General features: G+C 39.9%; 1 long non-coding RNA gene across 1 annotated transcript in view; it reads left to right on the top strand.

Annotated features, from left to right (window-relative positions):
* Positions 1-486: 486 nt before the first annotated feature.
* Positions 487-12,061, top strand: part of LOC307002494 — a 46,590-nt gene continuing 35,015 nt past the window's right edge. Inside the window, exon 1 of the long non-coding RNA XR_013798485.1 lies at positions 487-572. This is a non-coding gene — a long non-coding RNA (uncharacterized lncRNA). The remainder of the gene's footprint in view (positions 573-12,061) is intronic.

Raw genomic sequence — 12,061 nt, forward strand, 5'->3', positions numbered from 1 at the left:
CCAGAAAACTGTTGCTTAAAGATAAGTCCTTGCCGACTATTCTGGGCTCAACATCGACGACGCAAACTGTAAGTAATGTGTTTAAAACTTTAAACTACTTTTTAAATACGCTGAATCCGCACAGGTTCTGGCTGGGGGCGTTAATAATTGATGCATAGGCACTGACGTTAGCCAATCATAACAGTGGGCGTTAACACTGAACTCTTAAAGGGGAAACACCCCCAAAACAGACTGTTTGAATCAGAGGATGAGAAACAGGGTGGGAAAAGGTCATGAATCACTACATTTTAAAAGTTTTTTGTAAAAAAAACTATAGTAATACTATATTTGCACCTAAGGGAACATAATAATACAATAAAAAAAAACATGTCATGACCCCTTTAATTTTTTGATCCAATGCAAAGCAGTTGAAATGTATTTTTTGAGTGATATTTTTCGAGTCGCCAGTAGGTGGCGACAAGTCTCAATGAGTAAGTCATTGAATCCACTGATTCTGTGTTGAGAGAAACGCAACGGCTCATTCGGTTGTCATCGACGGCGCAAAAGCAGACGGTCAATATTGTGTATGAAATGTAAGTTGCACAATTTAAACTTGTTCATTGAACTATTGTATAACATACATATCACATAGTAGGCTACACACGCAATCGTGCTGAATATATTGTACTCATCAGCCTGTGGCCTTTCCTACGGCTCAATCATAGCGAGTTCGTGTGATATTGCTTAATATTATTTGCCAATCAATGTACTACTTCATTGTTTAAGCGGAAGATTTACTTTTATAGTCTCGAGCAATTTGCATTGTGTGGTTTTGGCGCGTCTCATGGATCCAGCCCATGATATTTTTGGCAGGTTCGGATTACTTGGGAAATAAAACATAGTGTGATGTTGTAGTTATCATAACTCTTCCTGTTCCAGTTATTTTTTTTATAGTGGAAATATTTATCATGTTCTGTCAGGCTTCAGCTCATAAAACGACGCTTTTATCACTTGTTTGAATGCTTTGGTGAACAACTGCATTAGTCACATGAGTGCCATCACCCTACTATTGCTCGTGCACGTGAAGTGGATTTTGTGTTGAGCTTCAAATTATAAACTCTCTAGCTAGCGGTTCAAAATGTAGGCTAACTAAGCGTTATTGGTGTTTATCTTAAAGTGCTGTTCTAAAAGTCATATTCTGAGAGACCGGGGCAAGTTGTCACACGCAGTCAAAAGGACTTTATTTCAGTAACTTTGAGATTTTAACTTGAATGGAATTAACTGTGAATTCATTTCAGGACTAGGACATTGTTCATAAGTGCCAGGTTGGGGCAAGTTGTCACATTTTTACTGGGACAGCTGTCACAATGGTTTAATATGTTGGTGAACGTTTATGTTTTTCATGAATATGTTATGTGCTTAATAATTATGTAGCTTTTTAAGTATTTCATTATGATGGAAATATTACACAACATAAACTGATTTTGTGAGCCAATACAAAAATTGACATAAAAACAACAACAACAACCCTATCCTGAGTAAAAAGTGACAACTAGCCCCGGTCTGCCCTTGCGATCGGGTTTACTCAACAAATCACAATCTGCTACCGTACATTTTTGCTGAGATGAAGTAAATTACACTGTATACAGAACGACTCTGTAATGCATCTATTAAAAGCTGTCATAAGTATTTATTTAAAATTACAGAATGACTCAGAGCTTTGGCGGCTGTGTAACTCAGTACAGTGATACCAGCGTAATGTGTGTGTGTGTGTGTGTGTGTGTGTGTGTGTGTGTGTGTGTGTGTGTGTGTGTGTGAGAGAGAGTATTTATACCACCCTTGCTTCAAAGAATAGCTTACACAAAGTCTTGATTGAATTACACGCTGCGTTATAGAATGCTGATATCATTCTAGCTCTGTGTGTGTGTGTGTGTGTGTGTGTGTGTGTGTGTGTGTGTGTGTGTGTGTGTGTGTGTGTGTGTGTGAGGGTCAAGGTGAAGGAGCTTGTTAATAGTCCGAGGCTTGTGCTGCAGGGACCACTGAACTACCCGTGGCATCCTTCCTTAAGTCTTCTTTGCATGCGTTCAAAGAGAGGCTCTCTCACTTTTCCTTATTTGTTGCGGCTGATTAATTATGTCTAGCACTTGCTGTCACAAGTCAAGACTGCAATCAGTCATACAGACACCAAAAATAAATAAATCAACAATAGAAAAGTGGCACAGATGACTGTGTGTGTGTGTGTGTGGCATTTGTCACTCACTCTCATACTTCTATACAAATCTTGATGTACTGAAGTACTTGAATTCTATTGGAATAGTGCACAGCTTCCAGTTTGTATAGGACTGTGCATATAATATTTAGTCTCAGCTTTATCAATTTCCTTCTTATTACATGCAAAGTTGAAGACTGACAACTGTTGACTGAAAGATGTGACTGAATTTGTCCTGTTCATACACATATAGCGCTTTTGCACATTTTGACAGTGATAAAAAAGTAAAATAAAGTAAATATCAAAGATGCTGACTTGGGTGATATTCCAACTCTATCTCACCACCAATTCGTACGAATTTGTACGAGTGATTAAAAGGTGGCTAATTCGTACGACATCACTCATACGAATTCATATGATTTGTCTAAACCCACATGATGGGTAGGTTTAGGGGTGAGTCATTCGTACGAATTTGGCAACGTGTAAAATATGTACGATTTGGCAAAAATCTTACAAATTCGTACGAGTGAGGTACGTATGAATTGGTACGAATTAGCCACCTCATAAGATCCGAATTGCCGTGAGATCGGGTTGGATATTCAGTGCCGTATTGGCTGCGGGCTGATATTTGAGTTTTTTATTTCATTAATATCTGTTGATAATGAATGCTTATTTAACCCTTATGTGCTGTTGGGGCTGTTTTCAGCCACTATGGGGTATTTTTGAGTCTTATTTTGGCCATAACTTTTTCCGTGTTTCAGCAAATGGAATGATTTTTGGTGACAAAGCTTATTTTTACACATATTTTAGGAAAATGCTTTGAAAATTTTCAAAAACTTAACAGTACACTCTGGGCAAATTCACTACCCTTTCGTTATGTTCGTGGCTGAAAACAGCCACTACTTTAAACTGCTGTAAAAATTGATCGGATAAATATTTTTTTGCCATTTTTTTTGCATAAATCTATTAATCAACATCAGTCCTGTTCAAAACTATTAAATGTTTTTAAAAAAATCAAGATTTTAACTCTTTAATTGCCAAATTCATAAATTATGACACTGATTTGGGAGGGGAAAAAACACAAAATTACTTATTTTCAATATAAAATGTGATTGTGGACTGGATTTTTTTTACCTTTTATCACAGTCTTGGACATGTCAAAGATTAGAAACAACATCGGTTTTGATGCATTGTTAGTTTTTGTGCAGCATCAGATTTTAACTTTTTCTCCCTCATTTACTGTTCGTGGCTGTTTTTGCCCCATTGACTTCCATTATAACCACATTTTTTGATTGCAAAGCCATGACACCATATAATCATGCATTTTTGATTGTTGGTGGTTTTCCCTGTTGGGAAGAGGTAAAAATTTAAATTTTTACTGTTGATAACCAGGTGGCACCATTAACCCTTTATATAGGCCTGTGCAAAAAAAAGCTTAGTTTCTGGCTTTTACATGGAGTTATATGGAGTATAATAGCATAATAAAGTGTGTGTGTGTGTGTGTGTGTGTGTGTGTGTGTGTGTGTGTGTGTGTGTGTGTGGGTGTGTGTGTGTGTGTGTGAGAGAGAGAGAGAGAGAGAACTCACCTTGATGCGTCTGAGAAAATCAAAATATGCACCTCAGCTCTCAGAACTACATGGAGTAAACAAAAACAAAGTAAGTGTATTTATGCATCTGCCTTTTGATAATGAGAAATGCAGACTAAACAAAAACTAAGCAAGTGGATTTGAACACTTGCATGCAAGCCTGCTGGTCATTTGATGGTGAGAAGAGCAGCAAGCAACATGAGAAAGGGCTTGACTTGTAGTGAAGTTCTAGAGATGATCATGCAGCCGGACCCGTCCAGCGAGCTGCAGGATGTATTGTCTTCTCCCTCTGACACCACAGACTCAGGAGAGGCAGATCCTGATTTGGATGTGGCACCCTCATCATCCTCTCTAGCTTCCACTGAAGGCGAGGAGGATTCGGAGGATCCTGGGTCTGGGTGGATTGGGAGAAACGGCGAAGTGTGGTTTTCCACCAACGCGGAGACAACTCCCTTTCTTCAGCCTGCCAGAGGCGTGACTCCAGGGCCGACGAGATGATTGACCTCATTGTCAGCATGACCAACCTCCAAAACGCAGAGCTCTGCTGATTTCTTGAATCTTGAGAGGGACATGGTGGCTCTAAAAATCGCACGACCACTGCGATCATCCCACAGGCAACGTGTGGACTCCCCTCTGGACCTGTAGACGCCGGCCAAAATCAGTAGCCCCATGTATGCACGGAGACCACCCCGGTCCAGTTTCTCATTGTGCGGCGCCCGTAAAAAACAGATTGAACACAGAATCGATGTTATGGACCCTTGCGATGGCATAGCGCGTCGGAGATGAAGTCATGCCTCTGGCAGGCTGAAGAAAGGGAGTTGTCTCCGCGTTGGTGGAAAACCACACTTCGCCGTTTCTCCCAATCCACCCAGACCCAGGATCCTCCGAATCCTCCTCGCCTTCAGTGGAAGCTAGAGAGGATGGTGAGGGTGCCACATCCAAATCAGGATCTGACTCTCCTGAGTCTGTGGAGTCAGAGGGAGAAGACAATACATCCTACAGCTCGCTGGAGGGTCAGGCTGCATGATCATCTCTAGAACTTCACTACAAGTCAAGCCCTTTCTCATGTTGCCTGCTCTTCTCACCATCAAATGACCAGCAGGCTTGCATGCAAGTGTTCAAATCCACTTGCTTAGTTTTTGTTTAGTCTGCATTTCTCATTATCAAAAGGCAGATGCATAAATACACTTACTTTGTTTTTGTTTACTCCATGTAGTTCTGAGAGCTGAGGTGCATATTTTGATTTTCTCAGACGCATCAAGGTGAGTTCTCTCTCTCTCTCTCTCACACACACACACACACACACACACACACACACACACACACACACACACACACACACACACACACACACACACACACACACACACACACACTTTATTATGCTATTATACTCCATATGACTCCATGTAAAAGCCAGAAACTAAGCTTTTTTTTGCACAGGCCTATATAAAGGGTTAATGGTGCCACCTGGTTATCAACAGTAAAAATTACAAATTTTACCTCTTCCCAACAGGGAAAACCACCAACAATCAAAAATGCATGATTTTATGGTGTCATGGCTTTGCAATCAAAAAATGTGGTTATAATGGAAGTCAATGGGGCAAAAACAGCCACGAACAGTAAATGAGGGAGAAAAAGTTAAAATCTGATGCTGCACAAAAACTAACAATGCATCAAAACCAATGTTGTTTCTAATCTTTGACATGTCCAAGACTGTGATAAAAGGTAAAAAAAAATCCAGTCCACAATCACATTTTATATTGAAAATAAGTAATTTTGTGTTTTTTCCCCTCCCAAATCAGTGACATAATTTATGAATTTGGCAATTAAAGAGTTAAAATCTTGATTTTTTTTTAAACATTTAGTAGTTTTGAACAGGACTGATGTTGATTAATAGATTTATGCAAAAAAAAATGGCAAAAAAATATTTATCTGATCAATTTTTACAGCAGTTTAAAGTAGTGGCTGTTTTCAGCCACGAACATAACGAAAGGATGGGAATTTGAACAATGCACAAGGGTTAATTGTACGTGCTCATGTGTAGTATTTGTATATTTAGATTACGATACCTAACACTCACTGTTCATCTTAAAAATAAAAAAAATAAAAACTTAAAAAAAAATCAGTTACAGTTTTAAATTTAATCTTTAGCAAAACTCAAAATGAATAGCCTATTAAATTTTAGAATTGATTTTTTGAGGTTTTAGATTTTATATATTTTATTTCACTTACAGAATTTTAATGCTGTAGGCATGTATCTGTTATCAGCCAGAATTTTAATATCAGTGTGTTTCTAATGTGACTTTAGTAACACCTGAAAGTCTGATCATCAATCATAAGTCAATTGAGTGCAAGTTTATCATCTTAATTTTTACTTCTTTCTGCTGGCATGCTTTGGCATTTTATCATCGTTCTTCTGATTAGTTCTTTGTTATTTGGCTCTCTGGAAACAAGGTTTGTTTTCTTTGCCAGTCTATATAGTAGATTTTAGCGTCTATTGTTTTGATTAGTGTGTCGCAATGAAGCGCACATCTGGAGTTCAGACTGTCCGACTCAACAGATGGTAAATCATCATAACTGTTCGCTGATAGCATCTTCATTTTAAGCACTGAACAAAGAACAGTTTGCATAGTCAACACAGCTGAGTATGAAGTTCAACTGCCATGGTCACTAACAGAGTTATCAGTCGTTTCATCGCTCTTGTCTTCTTTAAAACAATTTGTGCCAATTCAAACACTTTAAAGATAATGTCATATCCAGGCCAAATGGGAAACAATGAAGGGGATTTATGAAATAAGCGCACAGGTGATTTTTCATTGCATAAGATTATACATTCCATGGTAAAGTATAGTTTTTGCCATAGTTTAAAAGTTAAAAGCTACTTTAAAAGTATAATCTGTGCAAATATGGAAAATATGTGGTTACACATAATCACTTGAGCCAGATTTTTTTTTTTTTTTTTAGTAAAAAAAGGTTACACATAATCATTTTTTTGGGAGGAGTAGAAGCATCTTTGCTTAATTTTGTTCCATGATTAGTCAAACTCAAGTATCACCTGGAAATTACATTAATTAGAGCTGCATGATTAATCATTAAAAGATCGCAATCTCAATTCAAACACCCTTCCTCAATTACAATGATTTGGCTAACTCTAGACAAGTATGATCACAGCGAACATTCACATCTATGTTGGTGCTGCCGCTGATCCAGAGAGCAGTTGTCATGTAAGCAATTATGAAACAGCTTCACAAACACATAGTATCAATTGAAAAGTGTATAGTTCTATAAAAATAACAAGTTTATAGTTCACATATAAACTGATGTCTACGGTAGCAATCAAAACTGAGTAAATCACATTTTGAAAATATCTTTACAAAGATTGTATCAATTACATCGTTACACCAGTACAGTAGGTGGCGACAAGTGACCTACGCATTCAATAATTCATTTATTCATCGTTCACCATTAAACCGATATTTTGTAATCGACTGCAGCCATTAACATTGTCAGAACCCCATTACATGTTTTTTTTGTTTCGTTGTCTATTCAGAATCACGGAAGAATCGTGATCTCTATTTTAAACCAAAAAAAATTGATTCTCAATTTCTTCAGAATTGTGCAGCTCTAGTATTCATGCTATCCAGGTTTAGTGACTTCTGTGTGAGCTGTGCATCATACACTAATATGACTTTTGACAAAGTACGGGTTTTCCTGTACAATTTTGTAGAAATTTCAATTACTTTTATTGAGCCACAATTGGTCCAAATAATTTTAACATAACCTTTATCACTGTGTTTTTTTTTTACCCTGTGCTAGATATGCTCAGATCATGGTAGCAATCAAATAATGTCAAAATTTGGCATAATTTGCTTTTAGCATCCACAGATTTACTGTAGTACTAACTATGGTATTTTAGTGGAAATTGCGGCTGCCATGGTAAACATATTTATAGTTTAAATATATTTGATGCAGTGATATTGCTTTAAAATACAAATACTTTATTTATATCATATGTAATCTGTGGAGGTTTACTTTAACAAGCAACATGCCTTATCTTTGTTCTTGCATTTATATAATGTTTGCATACTTTTATTCTATGTATAACTGTTGTTAAAAACGGTCAATGTCGCCAGCTTCATTAGTCAACTCCACACAATAGTGAGGTGTAAAACCAGTAACGTGTTGTTTGTGTGTGAACAAATGCATTGGAGGGAAATCACCAAGCTGCTCACATTCCCTGCGGATAACGGAAACTTTAATGAACGGTTATCAAGCGTTCTGCGGAGAGTTACAACTGTAGCACACCTGGAAAAGAGAATAGCTGGGCAGCTGTCAGTTAGCACTCTAAAGGATGTTACATCAATCCCATACCTTTTACTCTAACGTGAAAAGGAAATAAACTAGAGCCTGTAGCTTAATAACCTATAGCATCCTAGATATTAAATTTGCCAGCTGGCTAATTTGTTGATGGGTTTTACAGTACAGCATTGCTAATGATTGTTATTCAGAAAGCAGACTTCTGTAATCAAAACATGGTTGTTATGAATGACTCAGTCTTGTTGTGACTGACATGCCAAGTATCAGAGTATTGACAAATTTACAGTGCCGCCTACAGCAACAACACCAATGCTAATCCAGGTGGTTTGCATCGCAGTCAGGTTATCCAGGCCTAAATAGAAATGCCTTGAGGAAAATGTTGTTTATTCTTTTACTGGACTGTAGAGAAAATTCCCCAATGGTGCGCCATCAATATTTTATGATCTTTATTTCAACGACTACTTTGAAAAAGCGTTGTCTGTGACCAAGCGTAATGTGTTGAATATGAGCGGATCACGTTTCTTCAGGCCTAATATAGTCTGCAAATTGGATCTTTATATTCCCCTTTCATCACAGAAAGGCTAACAAGCTAATCACCGATGCCAGCTGCTTTTTTCTGCTAGAAAGTTCAGCGTGGCCAAAAACTAGTGACCAGATGTTCTGGTTTCACAAGGTGAGTCCTGACAGTTCTCTAAAAACTGTAAAGATGCTTCTGTTTTCAGGCTCACTGGCTCCTTGATGGTCTTCTAGTTTCTAGCTTTTTTTCAATTAAAAGATCAATTTCTAAACATTTTCTTGATGTTTTTTTTTTTAGCAAAGCCTTTGACCTTATTGCATGCATTTTTTAGTTTTACTTTCAGATGCAATATATGGAAGGAGAGTTTTTGAATTAATCATACAAGGTGATTTATAAGGTTTGCGCTAGTCAATTTAATGGTATTTGCACCATTATTTACCGCCGGAAAAAAAGCATGTCTTAAACCAGATGCTAATTTGCACTACTCTTGGTAGATTGTGTTGGTCATTATGGAAATGATCCGGCTGTGTGTGTGTGTGTGTGTGTGTTTTTTAATTTGCATGTCGTCAGTAAATATTCCACTCCCATCGATGCTTTTATGGAATTGCGCTATTATGCTAATTTGCCCTGTAATCGTGTTGCTTGGTAACCGGAGTCACTATGAATGAAAAGGCATCAAAATGGATAGAATTGCTTGCTTCACATTTGTTCTTTTTTTTAAACCTTTGGTTTTGTTTTCAAAGAAAAGATACAGAAACACACTTGTGCCTGTCTGCCGCAAAAGTACTAAAACCGTTGCAAAGACAGCGGGCTGTCCGCCGAAGACAATTTTTGCAGAGGCAATCATAAATCATCTCTCTGCTTGCAGTGCGTCAATCCCGCTTTTCGTCAAGGTAAGTGACACACACACACACGCACGACCACATTTACTGTTCTCACGTAAATGCATCTCTATAGCACGCATTGTTTATCGTGCAATTTATACGTGAAAATAAATTTTTACGTGCATATGATACGCAGTTTTCGCGTGCATTTGATACGCACTTCATTGCGAGTAATACACACACACCCCACACCACTATTTCTACCCAAACGTATAATACACATGTACCCCACACCACTACTAAACCTGCCCTAACCTACCCATGCATATCCAATGCACGTAAAAAATAATTTTTACATATGAATTGCACGATAAACACTGCGTGCTGTAGAGATGCATTTAGTGTTATCGGGTTGCAATAGCGGTTCACTTCCGCGATTTGGTACGATTGCGTTCATATCAGCAGCGAACCGTACTGGAGTTCACATGAACCGTACCCCAGACCACCCTTTTTCAGCAGACTCGAGTACGGTTTGCGGTTGCGCACCCGAGTTCAGAAGACAGCGTTCACATCATCCAAACAAACCAAACTCTGACGTCATTCGAACCCGGGTGCGCACCAAAAGTGCTAGTGTGAAAGCAACCAAAGTCATTACAGAGGTACTGAACAATGCAGAAATGTTTTATGAATGGTGTAATTTGAGATGTATGGTATGATATCAGAACACTCAACAAAGTGTCAAAGCAGGGAAGATGTGAAGGTGCGTCATGATGGTGATCTGCTGAGACCTCTCTTCTCTCTTGGCCACACAATAGCTGATGTCGTGTCTTTCAGCCGTGGAGTGTGAACAGCGGCAGAGATGTCTCCGGGGTCAATCCTTTAATATTGATTACAAACTGGAGCGGGGCAGCGAGGCCGACAGGCTGCAGCTGTGAGTTTGCGCGGCTTTGAAGTGACCCGCGCCTGTTGGCTGGTCCCAGGCCCTCGCGCATGAGGACAGGCTGCAACTATGTGCCCGCCTGTGGGAAAGAATGTCACGCGACGCCACCGCGACGGAGCCTGCCAGCGACAGGGGACGAGATTTAGGAGAGCCACGGTAAGAGTCCTGCCAGCGGCAACTACTGTCCCCTCTCCACTGCTCACAGAGAGAGAGAAGTGAGAGGATCTCAGAGAGAGAGAGAGAGAGATAAGTGAGAGGATCTCAGAGAGAGAGAGAAGTGAGAGGATCTCAGAGAGAGAGAGAAGAGAGAGGATCTCAGAGAGAGAGAGAACAGAGAAGTGAGAGGATGTCAGAGAGAGAGAGAAGTGAGAGGATCTCAGAGAGAGAGAGAACAGAGAAGTGAGAGGATGTCAGAGAGAGAGAGAAGTGAGAGGATCTCAGAGAGAGAGAGAACAGAGAAGTGAGAGGATCTCAGAGAGAGAGAGAGAAGTGAGGATCTCAGAGTGAGAGAGAGAAGTGAGGATCTCAGAGAGAGAGAGAGAAGTGAGAGGATCTCAGAGAGAGAGAGAGAAGTGAGAGGATCTCAGAGAGAGAGAGAGAGAAGTGAGGATCTCAGAGAGAGAGAGAGAGAAGTGAGAGGATCTCAGAGAGAGAGAGAGAAGTGAGGATCTCAGAGTGAGAGAGAGAAGTGAGGATCTCAGAGTGAGAGAGAGAAGTGAGGATCTCAGAGTGAGAGAGAGAAGTGAGGATCTCAGAGTGAGAGAGAGAAGTGAGGATCTCAGAGAGAGAGAGAGAAGTGAGAGGATCTCAGAGAGAGAGAGAGAGAGAAGTGAGGATCTCAGAGAGAGAGAGAGATAAGTGAGGATCTCAGAGAGAGAGAGAGAGAAGTGAGAGGATCTCAGAGAGAGAGAGAACAGAGAAGTGAGAGGATCTCAGAGAGAGAGAGAGAAGTGAGGATCTCAGAGTGAGAGAGAGAAGTGAGGATCTCAGAGAGAGAGAGAGAAGTGAGAGGATCTCAGAGAGAGAGAGAGAAGTGAGAGGATCTCAGAGAGAGAGAGAGAGAAGTGAGGATCTCAGAGAGAGAGAGAAGTGAGAGGATGTCAGAGAGAGAGAGAGAGAGAGAGAGAGAAGTGATGATCTCAGAGAGAGAGAGAGAAGTGAGGATCTCAGAGAGAGAGAGAGAAGTGAGGATCTCAGAGAGAGAGAGAGAAGTGAGAGAATCTCAGAGAGAGAGAGAAGTGAGGATCTCAGAGAGAGAGAGAGAGAAGTGAGGATCTCAGAGAGAGAGAGAAGTGAGAGGATCTCAGAGAGAGAGAGAGATAAGTGAGAGGATCTCAGAGAGAGAGAGAGAAGTGAGGATCTCAGAGTGAGAGAGAGAAGTGAGGATCTCAGAGAGAGAGAGAGAAGTGAGAGGATCTCAGAGAGAGAGAGAGAGAAGTGAGGATCTCAGAGAGAGAGAGAGATAAGTGAGAGGATCTCAGAGAGAGAGAGAGAGATAAGTGAGAGGATCTCAGAGAGAGAGAGAGAGAAGTGAGGATCTCAGAGAGAGAGAGAGAGAAGTGAGGATCTCAGAGAGAGAGAGAGAGAAGTGAGAGGATCTCAGAGAGAGAGAGAGAAGTGAGAGGATCTCAGAGAGAGAGAGAGAAGTGAGGATCTCAGAGAGAGAGAGAGAGAAGTGAGAGGATC

This window comes from Phoxinus phoxinus (genome assembly GCF_949152265.1).
Source record: "Phoxinus phoxinus genome assembly, chromosome: 8".
Taxonomy (NCBI): domain Eukaryota; kingdom Metazoa; phylum Chordata; class Actinopteri; order Cypriniformes; family Leuciscidae; genus Phoxinus; species Phoxinus phoxinus.